The sequence below is a fragment of the Callorhinus ursinus genome, unplaced genomic scaffold, assembly GCF_003265705.2.
Source record: "Callorhinus ursinus isolate GAN/ISIS: 27379988/994484 unplaced genomic scaffold, GSC_fseal_2.0 scaffold4, whole genome shotgun sequence".
Taxonomy (NCBI): Eukaryota; Metazoa; Chordata; class Mammalia; order Carnivora; family Otariidae; genus Callorhinus; species Callorhinus ursinus.
Window position 1 is genome coordinate 124896363 of NW_027397066.1, and position 17979 is coordinate 124914341.

The 17979-nt window shown below is 38.8% G+C and overlaps 1 long non-coding RNA gene across 3 annotated transcripts in view; it reads left to right on the top strand.

The window, feature by feature from the left end:
- LOC141372518 (uncharacterized) overlaps positions 1-17979 on the top strand; it is a 116971-nt gene that overhangs the window by 10537 nt on the left and 88455 nt on the right. For 2 of the 3 annotated variants that reach the window (XR_012377784.1, XR_012377786.1), the window contains exon 2: positions 14845-14908. The exons of the other annotated variant lie outside the window; for it this stretch is intronic. This is a non-coding gene — a long non-coding RNA (uncharacterized lncRNA). The remainder of the gene's footprint in view (positions 1-14844; positions 14909-17979) is intronic. 3 annotated transcript variants of the gene reach the window in all.

The window sequence follows — 17979 nt, forward strand, 5'->3', positions numbered from 1 at the left end:
AAAAAAAACAGTTAAAAAAATTAAGTTTGATGAACTAATGAATCATGGTAAAAAAAAAAAGCCATGAATTCTATGTGCAGTATTCCCCTAGCGCTGGAGTTCTCCCGTTCTCCTTGATTGGTAAACTTGGTCTTGGCTTGCTGGCTGTTCATGCTGATCTTCTGGGGGAAGGGCCTGTTGCCGTGGTTCCCAAATGTGTTTGCTGGAGGCTGAATTGCCCCGCCCTTGTCGGTCCGGGCTAAGCAATCTGCCCAGGTTTGATCTCAGGAGCTTTTGTTCCCTGCAAGCTCTCCGTACAGCTTTGGAGGACCAGGGCGAAAATGGTGGCCTCCCAATCTCCACCCGGAGGAGCTGAGAACTCAGGGCCCCGCTCCTCAGTGCGGCCCCAGAGAAAAGCAGTCATTCCCGTGTCCCCGGTCTCCGGCCGCACTCCGTGCTCACCTGGCCTGTGACCGAGCCTTTGTATCTCTGGCACCCGACCCCCTGTGGAGTCTCCAAACCCAGCAGTTCCCTGCGGTGCGCTCCCGCGCCGCTCCTCCTGGGGGGAGGGAGGGGAGTCTCCCCGGATCTGCCGCTTGTTGGGTCCCTGCTGGAGGAGCAGTGGCCCGACTGGGCCGCGGATCACAGTTTATGGCCACCCCGAGCTGAGAGCCCACACCTCGGCTCCGTCTCTGCAGCTGGCTTCCCCACTCTGTTACCTGGGAGCTCTGCTGCACTCAGGCACCCCCGGTCTTTCTGTGACCCTGAGGGTCCTGAGACCACACTGTCTCGCGAGGCTTCCACCGCCCACTTAGCCACTGGAGCAACGACCCTCAGCGGAGCCAACTTCTAAAAGGTCCGATTTTGTGCTCCGCGGCTCTATCACTTCCCAGAAGCGGCCGACGGAGGCCCCTCCCCCGCCGTCTATCCTCCCGAATATCGCCTCGGATTCACTTCTCCGCACGTCCTACCTTCCAGAAAGTGGTCACTTTTCTGTTCAGAGAGTTGTTGCTACTCTCTTCTTCGATCTCCTGTTGAGTTCATAGGTGTTCAGAATGGTTTGATCCCTACTCAGCTGAATTCCTGAGACCAGACGAAATCTAGGTCTCCTATTCCCCCGCCATCTTGCTCCACCTAAGTTATTTTGTTTCTAATAAATCAAGTAATTCAGCTTAGATTGAGGAGGCTGTCATGTTTATAATATCACAGTCAGTATCTCCATATTTCTGTAAAAAATAAGTAGGCATCCTTACTAATATTTTCAGAATAGGATCTCATCTTTCTCTTTGTGGAGTGGGCTGGTGGTTGTGCTGCTGTGGCTAGAGTTCCTTGTCTTAACCAGAGGCTTGAGAAGATGACTTAGCAGTCATTTACAATATTTTTTTTTCCATAAAAGGGAAGTGAACAGACAAAAGTCCACAGAGTTTTGTTCATCTTGGGTACAAGGGATTTGAACAAGGATGGAGTAACCCTTTTGTGGTAACAGTTCTCAGTACTTCCCTTCCACGATTCTACAGGGATAGGTGGATCCCATTAAATAACATAATATTTATGCTGAGTGAAATAAGTCAATCAGAGAAAGACATGTATCATATGACCTCACTGATATGAGGAATTCTTAATCTCAGGAAACAAACTGAGGGTTGCTGGAGTGGTGGGGGGTGGGAGGGATGGGGTGGCTGGGTGATAGACATTGGGGAGGGTATATGCTATGGCGAGCACTCTGAATTGTATAAGACTGATGAATCACAGACCTCTACCTCTGAAACATATTATACATTATATGTTAAAAAAAATAAAAGATAGTAGGAAGGGAGAAATGAAGGGGGGAAATTGGTGGGGGAGATGAACCATGAGAGACTATGGACTCTGAAAAACAAACTGAGTGTTCTAGAGGGGAGGGGCTGGGGGGTGGGTTAGCCTGGTGATGGGTATTAAAGAGGGCACGTTCTGCATGGAGCACTGGGTGTTATACGCAAACAATGAATCATGGAACACTACATCAAAAACTAATGATGTAATGTATGGTGATTAACATAACATAATAAAAAAAAGAAAACAAGACAAAAAATAACAATATTTAAAGCTTATCTTCAAATGACCCTTAGTTGGTAGGAATTATCAATACCTATTCAATCTCTTTTGACTTCTTCAACATGTTAGCAAGGTAAAATGTAATCTTATTAAATTAAGATTTGAAATTCAGGTCTAAAATATTCCCATAGCTCTACCTGAGAATGGAGAAGCTTTAGGAGCCACACAAATGAACTAGATTTAAAGAATTTCCTTAACAAATAGCACTAACTGATCAATAATGTGGTGTGATTGCTCATAAAACCCATTGGTAAAATATCTAAAGTGAGAGGCTGAAGCTCTTGCTTTTCTCTACATTTTTCAGATAATTGGGCTCAGTACTGTGAGCCAGTAGACTCCTATTAATGCTATTTTTAGACTACTATTTTAAGGAAAATAGTGTCAAACCTTAGTATATTCTAAGAAGAGTGTCAAAATGGCAAGTGGATTAGAAACCCTGCCAAATAAGACGTAGTAGAGAGATAATGACTTATTTGTTTAGAAAAGAGAAGACTTGTTTGGGGGCAGGGAGTTCCCACCCTGAGAAAGGTGAAGGCATGTTGGAGAACGTTAAGTGTTTCAACTCTTTTGTGTGGAAGAGGGATCAAACATTCAGTATGACTCTAAGGATAAAACTAGGGTCAAGGAGTAAAACAAGAGAAAGCCAGATTATAGTTACTTATGAGGAAATACATTCTAATACCTACAGCTTTGCAGAAATGAGAGACACTAAATTCCTCTTCTCTAGGGATGTCTGGGCAGAGTCCAAGTGTACAGGTTGCAGAGATATTGTAGCACTGGGTATGGAGAAAGAGAGCAGGAAATAATTCATAATTTAAGTTGCTTTCTATGAAAGACTACAACTCTGTAGTTTATGTTCTCACTGAAAAATATGATCTATATTTGTTTGATTTCCTTGAAAAACAACATGAGCTTAATAAAAAAGAGAGAGAGAGAGAGAAATCTGAGGGATAATCCAGCAGCAAGCCCTGGTTTTAACTGCTGCAGAGGAATATTATCTTTTATTCTGGTCTCTCGACCGCACCGTACATTTCCCTTCAGTCTGCAAAGGAGTCTAAAAATCAGGGCCTATACATGTTGACATAGCATCAAATATTAGACTACTATTAATTTTCCCAGAAACTGATCGGCCAATTTGCATCCAGGCTGCCAAATAGGGTAAGGCAATAACATTGGTTAAGTTTGGATAACTTGTCTGAAAAGACACTCTTGTTAGAGTACAATAGAATCGTTATTTTTCGTAAACTTTTTCAATTTAAAAATTAGTTAAATCTCCATTATTAAGTAGAAAAGCATGTGGAATTTCTTTAAGATATAAAATTTTAAAGTACAAATTTATTCTAAAAGACACACACAACATTATGCATTCAGAATAACAAGAAGCTCTTTCCCTTTTGAGAATAGTCATGATTTTATTTTGCCTTCCCTTAGTTTTTAATCACTATCCTTGTTGTCTAAAAGGCGAATTAAATTGTTCCAGTGTTCAGTTCTTTGTTCATGCAAATAAATGAAATCTCTTTGTGAATTCCATTGTTAACATAAAAATCTAATTTCGAATTCTTAGTTACATCCAATCAATATCCTACCGCAGATAACATCACAACTATCAATTAATTGTACTCTTTTTATATTTTGGTTGAAATGAAGATTAAACAGTTGTACATTGCGAAAAGAAAATTTTTGTAATCTTGGGAATATTAAGAAGGCTTCCCTGGCAACTAAGTTTTGCAAAGATCTATGGCCTTGTGTGTTATAAGCAGAATAACATGATTGTGACCTACATTGTCTCTTTCTTTTAGATGGAGGAAATTTTCACCTTTTTGAAACAGTATTATTTACCTTGTACTAAGTTATGCTGCAGTAATGATTGACTTCAAATCATCTTTCCTTTAAAACAAATGTTTATTGCTCGCTCTTGTTACCTAGCCACTGGTGGTTGGCCCATCTGGAAGACCTCTGCTTCATCTCTTATTTATCCAGTGACCATGGTTGATTGAACAGCCTCAATCTTGGATTACTGAGCTCATGGCAGAGGGAAAAGAAAAGGCACAATTTTTTTTTTCATGTTCCATTGACTAAATCAAGTCACAAGTATGATGTCAGCTGGTGGAGTAGGCATGTCTAGGGAGGAGCTATGTAGACCTTTGCGTACTGAATGCAATGCTAGAAGCATCAAAAGCATCCTTATAGTGTAGCAAATGTCACTGTGAATAAATATGTCTGGAAACATTTTATCTCATCTGCTTTGTTCCTTCTCAACTATTTAAATGATGTGGTCAATTGAATTTTGCCAAGTTGCCATATTTCATCACTTGTTGTTGTGTCCTTAGCCTTTTTAACCTCAGATTATTTGCCTATAAAATGACAATTCAGTAAAGCCTCATTGTGAATAACCAGGGAATATGGTACTTTATCCAAGGCCTTTTCCCCCTCTAAACTAAAAGAATACAGTACTACATGAAGCTTCCACATGTATTTTTCTCATTAACACTTCCTAGTAAATGGATATTAATTCATGTTACTATAAATTACAATACAGTGTCTAAGCTGCTATGGAATTACACCTCACAGCTACAGAAATACCTGGAGAGCTGCTGGGGAGTAATGTGATTATCACAAGCAACACCAGGGAAATAATATAATTTGTTGCCTACTATAAAATGCTACCCCATTTCTCTTAGAAGCTTGGCAGGTTGAAATAAATTCTTGAAAGTCAATTTATTAGATTAAAAAAAAAATCCCACCATTTCCCCCTTCCTTTCCTTACCCAGAGACCTTTAACAAGCAGGTGTAAAAATCAGCAGGCAACCAAGCTTATTGAGGACTTTCTTGAAGAGAAAGTTTTAGAATTAGTTAGGAGAACATACTCTGAATAGCATTGGTAAGATTACTGCCCCAATAATTTGTAGTAGGTTACTGTGAAGAACACGTTGAAATAAAAATAAGGATTAGATAGGTACATTAAAGGAGAAAAGGAAGAAAGGGGGAAGGGAGAGAGAGAGAGAAGGAATGTCATCAGAGAGCAACAAGATTATTTCTACTGGTGCCATGGATTCATCAAAAGATGGGAGATTATAGAGATGCCAGGTGCTGATATAAAGCTGACTTTTTTTTTCCTTCTTCAGAAAGTAAGGGCAGTTGACAGTAGCTTGTACTTAAAAAGATTTCCCACTATAATTTCTCAACTGGAAATCTTCTCTTCCCTCTTCTTGGACCATCCTACTAATCTGAAAACATTGGAGCTGTATATAAGTAGGTATGTGGGTTGCCTGGAGCTCTAATGTTGCTGGTTGCTAGATTGTACTATGGGTTCTTATTCTGTGCCTGGATGCTCAGAACAGACAGATATCTTAGTTCCCGAATGCTTTTTTGTCCCTCGGGAGCCAGAGCATTCATGTACCATCTCCTTTTTTTTCAAATTTTAAGGCACCACTGTGCATTTTCTACTATTTATCTGTTTGCGTATTATATTCACAAAAAATTCTCTTTTGAATTTAAACATAATAAAACAAAAACTAGAGAAATGGCTCTGTACAAAAAAGCAAGATAATACATTCATGGACTCACCACTGAATTACAATTTCACAATTATAAATGCAATTTGTGATTTCTTTCCATATCTAATCACTAAAATACCCTCAAGGGTGAAGAGAACAGAAAAAAATATATCTAGTACATCATCACTACTGCCTTTTTATTTCTTACCTCAATATTCAGGTGCCTCCTTGCAATTTCACCATTGCTGGAACACGTCACATATCCTGCATCCCAGCTGTTAATAATTCTATCATCAGCTTCATGTCTAGTGGTTTAATTCAAAACACACCCTGAAGGTAGAGTGGATAGAACTTGCTGGTGGATTTGGACATAAGGTGTAAGAGAAAGGGAAAAGGCAAAGACGTGTTAAAAACTGCCTGAGCATCTGGGTGAAATGTGGTACCCTTACTAATGTTGGGCACAGTGGACAAGCTGGAGGTGGAGTAGGAAGATATACAGAATTTTGTTTTGGATCTTTTAAATTAAAGACATTGAAAAAAACTATTGGATACACAAGTCTGAAACTCAAAGAGTAGGCTGTAGATAGCGCTTTCTCAGAATGAAAAGATTAAATCATTAAAGAGAGGAGACTGGATAGAGTCACCTAGGGAAGAGGGTATAGGATTGAAGAGAGGAGGTCTGAGGATTGAAGGGAAGAGCAGTGAACAAAGGGCCTGGAAAGGAGCATTCAGGAAGGTCAGAGAGAATGGCATGAAAGGAGGATATAGAATGTAAACCTTCCTTCCAAGAAGTTTTGCTATATAGTTTATGAGAGAAATGGGTGGAAACTAAAAAGACAACATGGTATCAAGGTTTGTTTGTTTTTTAAGATGAGAGATATTATATCCTATCTGTATGCTGATGGAAATCACCCAGTAAAACAGAAGAAATTAAAGATGAAGGAGGAAGCAGGATTGAATGCAGGAGCAATGTCTTTTGCATATTTCAGGAGGATGGGAATCCAGTACACAAGTGGAGGAGTTGGTCTCAAAGATGGCAGAGACACTTGATCCGCTGTGATAGGCGGGAAGGCTGTGTATATGGTGACAGGTGCAGATAGATTGGGTTTTGTGGTGGGAAGATGGGGATATAGGCTTCTGATTGCTGCTAATTTCTAGGTAAAAACAAGCTTTATCAGGTGAGAGTAAGGATTCGAGAAGACCTGGTTGAGGAAAACAAAATGGTTGAAATAGTTTTGGGAGGTGAATGGACAAGGAAAATAAAATAAGGTTTCTGGATAGTACTGCTGGCCCACTTAAGACTGTGGTCATAATTTTGAAGAGAGACCAGTCACCATGGTTGTGGATTTTTTTAGCCTCTTTCTACTGTGAGGATGTTTCGAACTGTGGTTGGTGTTTTGTTACGTGAAATTATGGATGGAAAGAATGGCAAAGGAGTTGAGATTTTTCAAAAGAATGATTATAGTGAAATACCCCAGAACTAAAGCTCAGTGTGAAAGGATGGTGGCAATGGGTGACCATGGTGAGTAAACAGCCCCCAAACTGAATTCATAAGCTTCCTCTTCAAACCTGACTCTTGTGTTTCATCCTTTCCTCAGTGACGGATCACCTAGTTCTGAGAGCCAGAAATCTGGAAATATCCTATATGTCTCTTGCTTTGCAATCCCAAATCAATTTCTATTGAGCTGATCATGTACTTTTCAAGTATTTCTCTTCTTTCCCCCACTTGTGCTTCCTATGGTTATGCTCTTTGGTCACTTACTTGGATATTGCAAGAGCTGGTACTTTAACTCTCCTGCAACCTTCCACTTCATTGATCCATGACCTGCAGTTAGCAGAATAATTTTTAAGATCTGATTATACTACTTCCCTACTTAAAGACATTGATTGTCTCCAAATATCCTCTAGAAAAAAAGTCCAAAACCTTCAGGTGACAGAAGAATAATGATAGTTCATGGGTCTCTGATAGCTACTATGTGCCAAACACTGGGCTAAGCACAAGAAATCTTCAAACAGCTCAGGGATGATTGATTGATTGATTGATTGATTGATTGATTATTCCATAGAGCCATTATGTTACATGTAAAAAAATGGAAGGACAAATATATGAAGTGGCTTGAACAAGGTAATACTTAGAAGAGTGAGAGTTTGATCCAGGTCTGACTAATTCCAGAATGCGCTCTCATGACCACAGACATCACTGTCTGAGTATAAGCCTTGCTGTGATCCGACACCAGTTCCCTCGTCCAGGCTTGTCTGTCATCCTTTCTCTTTTCCCCTTAGACTGACCTTGGGTAAAGTCCTGTTAAATAATCTCATGCCCGCACTTAATGCATCCTCCTGTGCTTGAAATGTGCTCCCCAAATGTCTCTCCTCCTCAACTCCACCTAACACCCACCCTAACACCCATCCCTTGCTTGGACAACTTTCACGAATTGATTGAAAATTCACCCCTTCTCTGATACCTCTGGGTATCTTTTTCCCAACTTCCCATTCAACCTTCTATTATTATACCAATAATATTTTATTGCAGTTTTCTGTTTATCTGTTCATACATCTATTATGGGCTGAATTGTGTTTCCCCTGCCCCGGTCCCACCAAATTGATATCATGAAGTCCTAACCCCCAAGATTTCAGAATGTGACTACTTGGAGATGGAGTCTGAAAGAGGTGATTAAGTTAAAATGAGACCATACAGTAGGCTCTAATCAAATCTGATTGGTGTCTATATAAGAAGAGGAAATTTAAACACAGAAAGACACCAGAAATGTGGTCCTAACAGGAGAAAGATTTTGGAGATCATGTGAGGACACAGCAAGAAGGCAGCCATGTGTAAGCCAAGGAGAAAGTCCTCAAAAGAAAAAAAACCTGTCACACTTTGATCTTGGACTTCCAGGCTCCAGACTTGTAAGAAAATTAATTTCTGTTGTTTAAGCACCAAGTCTGTGATATTTTGTTATGACATCCCTAGTAAACTAACATCATCATCTCCTACTAACCTTCGAGGCAAGGTCTCATCTTATTTGCATTATTAGCCTTTATCCTGTAGACTCCTCCACCCTCTACACGTTTTTCATCTGACCGGTGTTACAGATGTTCAATACACTTTACCAGATGAATGAAAACACAGGTGGGAATGCCTATGTTTGCACACAGGAGTACATTATAGACCCCCCGAATATGGGTCTGAATCTATTTAATATTCCAAGGACAGAGGTTAGCCATTTTGTATGATTTATGTATTTTTTACATCTCTGCCTCCACATGTTATTGAGGACAACTGTTGGCTAGTAAGAAATTAAGCAGTGCATGTGGTAAATAAGTAGAAACCCAATGATTCATTAACCCAAAATGTAAACTGATGTCCAAGCCTCCTGACTTTGATCTTCAGAGTCATCAACTTTGCATTTGCCCCTTTCGGAGGTACACTGATGGAGGCATTGTTATATTTACAGGTGTAATAAGAAATTGAGCCCCTTCCTTGGGTTTCGTAGTGTGGCCAGCATCACCATTATCTTTCCCTATCACATCCTTTCTTTTCCGAGTGAAGGAAAAAAGAAGTGTGTTTACCTGGCAGATATTTTCTTTTCTTTTCTTTTCTTTTCTTTTAAAGATTATAGTTATTTGACAGAGAGAGGCACAGCGAGAGAGGGAACACAAGCAGGGGGAGTGGGAGAGGGAGAAGCAGGCCTCCCACCGAGCAGGGAGCCCGATGCGGGGCTCGATCCCAGGACCCTGGGATCATAACCTGAGCCGAAGGCAGACGCTTAACGACTGAGCCACCCAGGTGCCCCAACCTGGCAGATATTTTCAAGTTTTCACAGTTCAAGGTAAAACATTCTAACTTATTGTCACCATACTTTAGCAAATAGCAGCATAGCTGGCCAGGACCTGATGAACAAAGTTACATAAATATTTGGTGTACACTACATGTGTGTTAGAGGGATTCCATCCCTTATAAACAGACCTGCAATCTCAGTTGATTTGATTTTGTGGTAGAGGAAATGACTTCCTACCAAACAATTATTTCAGCTTCTAGAATAGCCACAGTCCCAGCCTAGTGAGAAGCAAAATAAAAATTTGATTTTTGCATTTTGTAGGCTGCAAGTCTTGCTAAACCCTGAGGACCTTTAAAGGACTCAAATTGGATTTTGAACCACTTTTTTTTTAAACTATATCTTCCTTTTTCCTTAATTGTTTATCTAAAGTCACAGGACTTTGTTTCTTCACCAGGACATTTCTGACAGGGTTTAATAACTTTAGAATGACCTGAAGCAGCCCAGTGAACACAGTGTTTGTAATAATTAAAATGACTACTAAGTGTGATCTTGATCTTCTTTCCAGAAGTTGAGTTAGGGCTAGAGAGAAGAGCGCACTGAAGCAGGAAACACTTCTGTGTTCCAACAAGCCATTAGTCTGTGCTTGCAAACCTCCCAGGGCACTAAAAAGCTAAGTAAGTAAACATAGACTTGAAGCATGTCTTGACTCCCAATTCTTTTTGTGAAACTCCTCTACCCTTCCTGACTTTTATTTCCTGGTGTTCTATTAAAGATTCCTATAAAAATCCTTATACTGCAATGGTTTTTCCAACTTAAAAAATTTTTACTCGGGGCTCATGATTCCATATCCATCAGAGTTAAATTCTCCATATTCCCCATTCCGCTGTGGACACTTCCCTTCTCCTGGCTTATTGGACTGACATCTTTCATCCACTCCAGCTTTCCTTTCTCCTATTCCTTGAAAGAGAGCAGCAGGGGTTGTATAAAGAAGGGTTCAGAGGACCAGCAGCCAGAGTGAGTTCAATGATAGAAAGTTATGTGATTTCATGGCTCCATCAGTGTTTCAATCTTCATAACCTGAAACTCATTACTCTGCTTTAGAATGTACTGTCCTTTGACTAAACTTTTTTTAAGAAACTCTATAAAGCAGACATTTGATTTGTATGGAGACATCTTACCTTCCTTTTTATGTGTACACAGAATCTCCATAAATTTTGCTGAAGTGTCCCCATGGCCTCTTTCCCTATGTGAATATCAGTATATAACAGAGAAGGATAAAGAGATTTGGCTTGTTACCTTGTTACTTGTTAGATAAAAGGCAAATCTAGGACCCTAGTGAGAACATAACTGAAATGGTTAATTTAATAAAGGACCGGTTTCTGTGGTTAAAACTTTGGATCTAGGGAGGGGAAGGTTCAAGAAATTGGGCCCTCAATATGCTTATTTGCAATGTACCATTTTCTTTCACTCATCTTTTTGTGAAAATCCCCAGCTCTTCCTAAAATAAGCCCATTTTGTTAGAAAAAGGAAGCTTTTTCAGATTGTGGGTAGCTTCAACTCTTTCTTGAAAACTGAGCAAAATGTAAACATTTCCATGTCTTCAACTATTTGATAGGAAATGCAGACCCCAAGATTCAGAAGAGGAAGGCCCCACCCAGCAAAAGAAACACTCCCTGTTAAATCAGAAATGGCTGGAGAGCAAAACCACAATGATTGCTGCTACAAGGCCATATGGATTTGAGTCTGGTCTATATTATAAAGGCTGAGGAAGATTTAGCCTCCTTCCAACACCACACTTCCCCCACCACCCTTCAGTCCACTGTCCTTGACTTAAAGCCAGGGTTTGCTATATATTTTGAAGCATAGTCCAAATATTCTCCTGCTCTCTTGTCTATAAAAAAGAGTCTTTCCTGGATAATGTGTCTGTGAGAGAGAGCTCACCCTCACATACAGTACAATCCAAGAAATCTATGTCACTGTACATATCCACAGTTCTTAACAAAACAACAAAGCCATGTTGTATGCAACACTCTTTCATAGGACAAAAGGTACTGGAATTTTCCATGTGGGCAGACATGGTCCTGCTGTTGTGGAGATGGCTCAAGGGAGTAGGGGCGGTACCGGAGGTGAAGATGTGAGAACATGAGAAGAGACCTCCACAGAGAGAGGCCAGGACTGGCGTATGTAAAGCTTTGGCCCCATTTTAAGCACAGCTGTGTTATAAATGTGATGAACTAGCATTTCCTAGATGATGTTCAGCCCGGGTCACAGGACAGCTAAGGTGGGAATAAAAGTAATGTTACCTTAGGCCTGCCCTCCCCCAGGATATGTATTTCTAAAAGTTGAAAATTGCTGATATCTGTCCTCACAGCTGCAAGGGTGCAGAATAGTATGAATGATGTGCATTTTGTGACACCTGGCTCTTGGTTGCCCAGAATTGAGGGGAAGGGGATCTCTCCGTCTCCTTCTGTCTCTGTCTCTCTCTCAATCATCTATCTCAAGGTTGATTGGAGGGTAAAGTCCTCAGGCCAGCTCAAACTTCCTCCTGAGCTCAAGAAGGTGGGAGGGGGTAGGGATGGTAGTGACTTTGACATAGGCCATTCATCCATCCACCCCAACAATCAGCAAATAATCTACCTAATATTTGTATGAATTGCTGAGCTGTGGTCCAACAGTTCTTGGATTGCAAGAGGAGTCCTGGGGAGTCATATTCCACTGGAAAATTATGTTTGATATTAACAAAATATATAGTCATGCTCAAAAATGTCTGTTTGCCCTCTATCCCCTGTATAAACCATATATGATAGTTTTCTTCATAGATCACAACTCTACAGATTTTTTTTCACCCCAGGATTCATGATTTATAGGAATAGAGGTCAAATTACAAGTGGAGTAACTGAATATGACAAAAAAGGTGTTAACTCTCAGGCCTCACCACAAGGCACGGGTGGGAGCAAACAGAACAGTGAACAGTGTTTCTACATCTCACAGGGCTGCCTTCCCCCTGAGAAAAACAGCACATCCTCTATTGATTTCCATGTCTTAATGAACCAGATGTAATTATAAATACAAGGGTGGGAGAGGCACTGAGGAAAATTGATTTTGAAAAGAAACAGACAACAGTTTTTGTCAGATGAAAGCCTCCCCCCATGAAGACTGAGTGGGCAGAGACTAGCAGCTAATAGGTAAACTTCCCATGTTTCTTGTCCTCTGCACACAAGAAAATTCTCTAGGTAAAATTAGGTTTGAAATTTATGTCAGCTGATGCTTGTTTGAGCCTTAAGGTTGAGCCTAACTAAGTGAAAAGACCAGTCCAGGGATTATGTAAAAATGTTCAAGTCAAATATGATAAATTTCTAACTTTCTTATATTCAGATAATGAGTGAATTGGCTTAGAAATTATGCTCTCACCAGAAACCCAGCCCCTTAAATAAGCCCTTGGTCTTAATGTTCAAATCCATAAAAAAAACTCAGTATATGTGATATGATCAAAAGTAAGCACAAAACATTCTTGGCAACCCCACCTGAAGCAGCAAATGTTTTAATCACCTCCCTAACCCTTGAGATTGACTGGGCACCTACCTGATTTAATTCATGTGTCATTCCTTTATGGAAGGGACTATTGCAGAAGGCAAGGTGAGGGTTGGTAAGGGCAGATCCTTGGAAGACAATGCTCTGATAAAATTGGCTCCTGAAACATTTGTTTCGCACCATTATAAAATTCCAGACTATAACATCAGCAACTGTTTCTGAGTCATATAAAAAACTCCACCCAGTTGTATTTATTTCTAGATGAGGTAAATTAAAATTCCCCCTCCTAGCTAACAAACTCCAATGTACTTAATCCATTTAATGTTCTTTACAAAATACATAAAATGAGAACAAAACATTATAGAAGACTGATACGCTCTCAAAATAAGGGCCCCTTGACAGGGTCAGAACCCAGAAGGTCTCATGGTAAGGCAATGAAATGACACTGAGGAACTCATGGAAACTTTCTAGAGAATGTAAGATGAATTAATATGTTCTCTGTCATATTCTCTTTCTTTATGGCTTGAGAATCCTTTTGACAAAAATAAATATGTGTGTGTAGCAGATTTTCTTTTATTCTAAATATAATGGGAAGGAATAGAAGTAACTGAGTAGAAAAGCAGTGGAATACAACTGACAAATGTAGGTCGTGCCAATGAAAAACATGTCACATAAATTTTTATAGCTGATAATTAGAAAAATGGAGTTTGCCCTCCTTTAATCTAGTAATTAAGATCTGACACAAGTAACCAAATAATCACTTTTGTAGAGCGGTCCAATATTAACTGAAACCGAGTTGATTTTAAAGCACACAGTACTTTCACGACCCCTTCAAAACCAAGAAAACTAACTTCCTCTTGTTTTCATAATAAAGTTGGAAATGAACTTCATTTGGACCTTGTCTCTCAAACCAATTCAACTCCCCAAAACTGCTGAGACGTGGGTCTTTTTTTTTCCACCACTTTCTCACCCTCTCGATTGTCTTTTATTCGAAAAGTATGATGACTGCTAATTTAAAAATTTTTTCTCAAATGCTTTTACATAAAAAGGGGAGTCAAAACACTTCTTTTGAATTTTGCTTATTTTTTTCCAGTCCTAGAAGTCTTCTTTAAGTCTACAAGAATCAATAGACTCTCAAATTAATTTTTTTCAAACTCCATCATCTCTTTTACTGCTTAACTCCAGACTGTTTGAAAACTTACTTTGAGGGTAGTTGTTTTTTTTTTCAGTCCTTTACTCCCATAACCATGCCTTCCACTGATACGATTTCATTTCCATTGTTTGTCTCTCATGGCCTAGTCTTCTACTTCTCTCTTTCCTCTTCTATCATTTTTTTTTCTTTTTTTGGTGGTAGGGGTGGGGAGGAGATCCATTCTAAACATTTCCATAATCATTTTCACCCATTTCTTTCACTGAGAGCCTTGGGAGAGGCTGGAGTAGCCCTGTATGGTATAAACAAGAATGCATAAACGGTAAGGAACAGCTTGTTGGTCTTTCTTGGATGAATGGGCTAATGATTCTTTTTAAGGCTGAATTAAATGCTGCAATTGTTAATTAACTCTCCTGATAAGAAATAACTCAAAGCAAAGCATGACTAGATAATGTAGCAGTAATACCCACTCTTGACAATACAATATTAATCTCAAGGTTTTAGCCCTCATTGTCAAAAGCCTTATAAGAACTGAATTTATTAAAATTTCAATTCTTTTTCCTTTTTAATGGTTTCCTTTCTCAGAATATAGAAGTTACTGGTGACTAAAGTGAAAAAATGCTAAGAAACTAAGAAAGTACTTTTTCATATGAAAAGATTCTAATAGGTAGAATAATTTTTTCTTAGTTTGTGACTCATACCAATACTAAGATTCTATAAAAGTAAGACATGTTTCTTAGCCTTAATTCTTTAATGTTAGCCTGTGAAATAATCAATGTAGAATACTAAAGGTGTTTTTAATTTCCTTCTTTAGTTCCAATCTGTTTCGAAGGGAAGGAAAGGAAATGCAAAGATACAACATCTAGAGATGGAAGAAGGTACTTTAAAATAGAAAGAGCCAGTGTTCTTAAAGAATACTTAAGCATTACTCCCCCCTCCCCACTCCGTACTGTTTGCTCACTGAAGAAAGAGCCCACAGTTTATCCATTTTGTGTCTGGCCTACCTGGCATGTTGCCTATGACATTGTAGGTGCTCAGTAAATATTTGTAAATATTTGTTGAATGAATGAAATGACTATAAACATTAAACATTTTAAATGGACACAATCCTAAGTAGATCAGATCTGTGATTTATTTAAGTTATACTCCAAAGCACCAACTCATATTTTGTATAGTATTGGTGTTCGAGTCATGAGTGATTTAAAATTATTTGTCATAGGGCGCCTGGGTGGCTCAGTTGGTTAAGCGACTGCCTTCGGCTCAGGTCATGATCCTGGAGTCCCGGGATCGAGTCCCGCATCGGGCTCCCTTCTCAGCAGGGAGTCTGCTTCTCCCTCTGACCTTTCCCCCCTCTCATGAACTCTCTCTCTCTCTCTCATTCTCTCTCTCAAATAAATAAATAAAATCTTTAAAAAAAAATTATTTGTCATAGACTATTAGTTCAATATCAATTTCCATCTTTCCCCAATGTACATGCTGAAAATCCTTCCTTTCCTTGTTTTCCAAAGAGCTGAGGAAAATTAGGTTAGTGTCAGATCTTATAAGGTGAATTTCACAATCATAGAAACTCAAGAGCCTTATAATTAAGTGAGAAGCCCTGAGGACTAACAAAGATAGAATTAAGATGATATGCTAGCCTTCTAAGGGTAGTTCTTTATGATCCAAATAAAGCCTGGGTTAATGACAGAACCTGTGTTAGGCTGCTGAAGATCTCAGCATAATATGTACACATCCCAGGTTCACTGTAAGCCCATACCTATTTTGCCAAGGGATTAATCTTTGTTGAGAGCAAAAGGAATTCTGAAAGTTCTAATATAATTCGAGTCACTGGAGTTATCAAGCTTAATGTTTAAGAATATGGGATCTCCAGGAAGCCTTTTGAGATGTATTTTGCCAACAGCAAACAAATTTAAACACTCAGAGCCTCATTTTTTTCTGTTCAAAACTACAGACCGCATAAGGGTGGGACAACTTCTAAATTTGGCAAAGCTCCCTTTCCTGGTACTCGCTCCCTTTCCTGGTACTCCAGAAGCAAGTATCAATCACCCCAAACACGCCGATCGCACTAATCAGCAACCACATAATGAGTCTCATTGAAAAAACGTTAAGCTATTTCTTGTGTCAAGTTAGAAAAAGCTGAGTGAAAACATTCTTCTTTTGATTAAGCATCACAAATGAGAATTACATTTAAGCAAATGCTTTCTGTTAACTAATCTGGAGAACACACTGGAGATTAAAATTTTTACTGAGGATATGGGAAGAAACACGGAAAGAAACATGAATGTATTTATGGATGTGCCACCCTGGGATAAGTGAATATCTATCACAGCTAAAGAAGACAGTTAATATTTACAAAAGGGATATATATTTTTAAATCCAAACATCAATCCTCCAAGAGGAAAAGAGAAATATAAGTGTGTTTGACAGGCTCAAAAAACACCATTTTGATGCATTAAAAGCCCTTAATCAAGAGAAATACTAAATCAGGCATTCTTCTATAGGGACCAGTCTCCCTAAAGAGATCTGTTAGAATTCAAGGGGGTTTGAAAATTTAGATGGAAAAAAAGTACATTTTTATGTTCACTAATCTATAACTCAAATTTTAGCATTTGCTTCCCATATGAATGTAGGCAACCAATGACATTATTATTAGTAATATCAATGGCTTTGTCCCCAACAGAAATCACAGATATTTTCATAGTGCCATATTTATATGTATTGAAGATACCTAGAAATTTTCTTCATATCACTGGTTTGAAATTACAGCTGATATTAGACCAACTGCTAGATCTTGTTTGTTATTAACATTTAAAGAAGCATTATTTGTCACAAATATTTTCTTAATATTTTGACTGTTCTTATATGCTTTGTTCACTATTTTAATATTTGACAATTTCAATATTATTGGTTCCCTATTTCAATATTTGGCTATGTCAATATAATTTATCCCCTATATAATGTTGTGCATTAAAAACATTTTTGGAAGCCAGTATCCTTTGACTTTACCAGTCTGCAAAAGGTAGACATTCCTAAGCTAAACTACCAATGAGAGTTTGGAAAAATCATCAACATATTTTATACATATTTGCGATGAACTTTTACCTGGCAAAGAAATTTCTTGGAGCATTCTCTACTACTTATATGTAATTATGCACTATGATGTGAGTTTAATGACAACACACTGATAAATAATAGTTCCTTATAAACTAATTTACTAATGAATGTTAGCTAGGTATATTGTTTAAGCAATAAAATACATTGCACATTTTGAAAAAACAGAATATTCCTTCTAATAGATTTTTTACTCACTAACTTTATATTAGCTACTCTAAAAACCTGACAAATTTTTGAATTTGTACGAGGCAGTTTACCAAGCTTGGTCTTCATAACACAAGACTTTGGGAGATGATAGTAAAGAACTTGATTTTCTGAATTAAGAGTAGAGTTCTAATTATTCTATTTTTATATCCATTTTCATACTGTCAAATGGTGACTACACTGTAAAAATTGACATTGAGATCCTAGGTAGGACAGGATCGGTTAAATTCACTCAAGGCTACAAATTGCTGATAATCCGATGTGTTAATATTCACGGAGATTTTTTTTTTTTTGCATTTTAAAAGAGATTAAAAAGTCTTCACCCAAAGGAATTGATTGTAATTTTGAAACTCCAAGTACCAGTGAGCAGATAGAAGATGTTTTATTTTGGGGGGCAGAGCGAGATGGCGGAGGAGTAGGAGACCTGGATTTCGTCTGGTCTCAGGAATTCAGCTGAATAGGAATCAAACCATTCTGAACACCTACGAACTCAACAGGAGATCGAAGAGGAGAGTAGCAACAACTCTCTGAACAGAAAAGCGACCACTTACTGGAAGGTAGGACGTGCGGAGAAGTGAATCCGAGACGATATTTGAGAGGATAGACGGCGGGGGAGGTGGCCTCCGTCGGC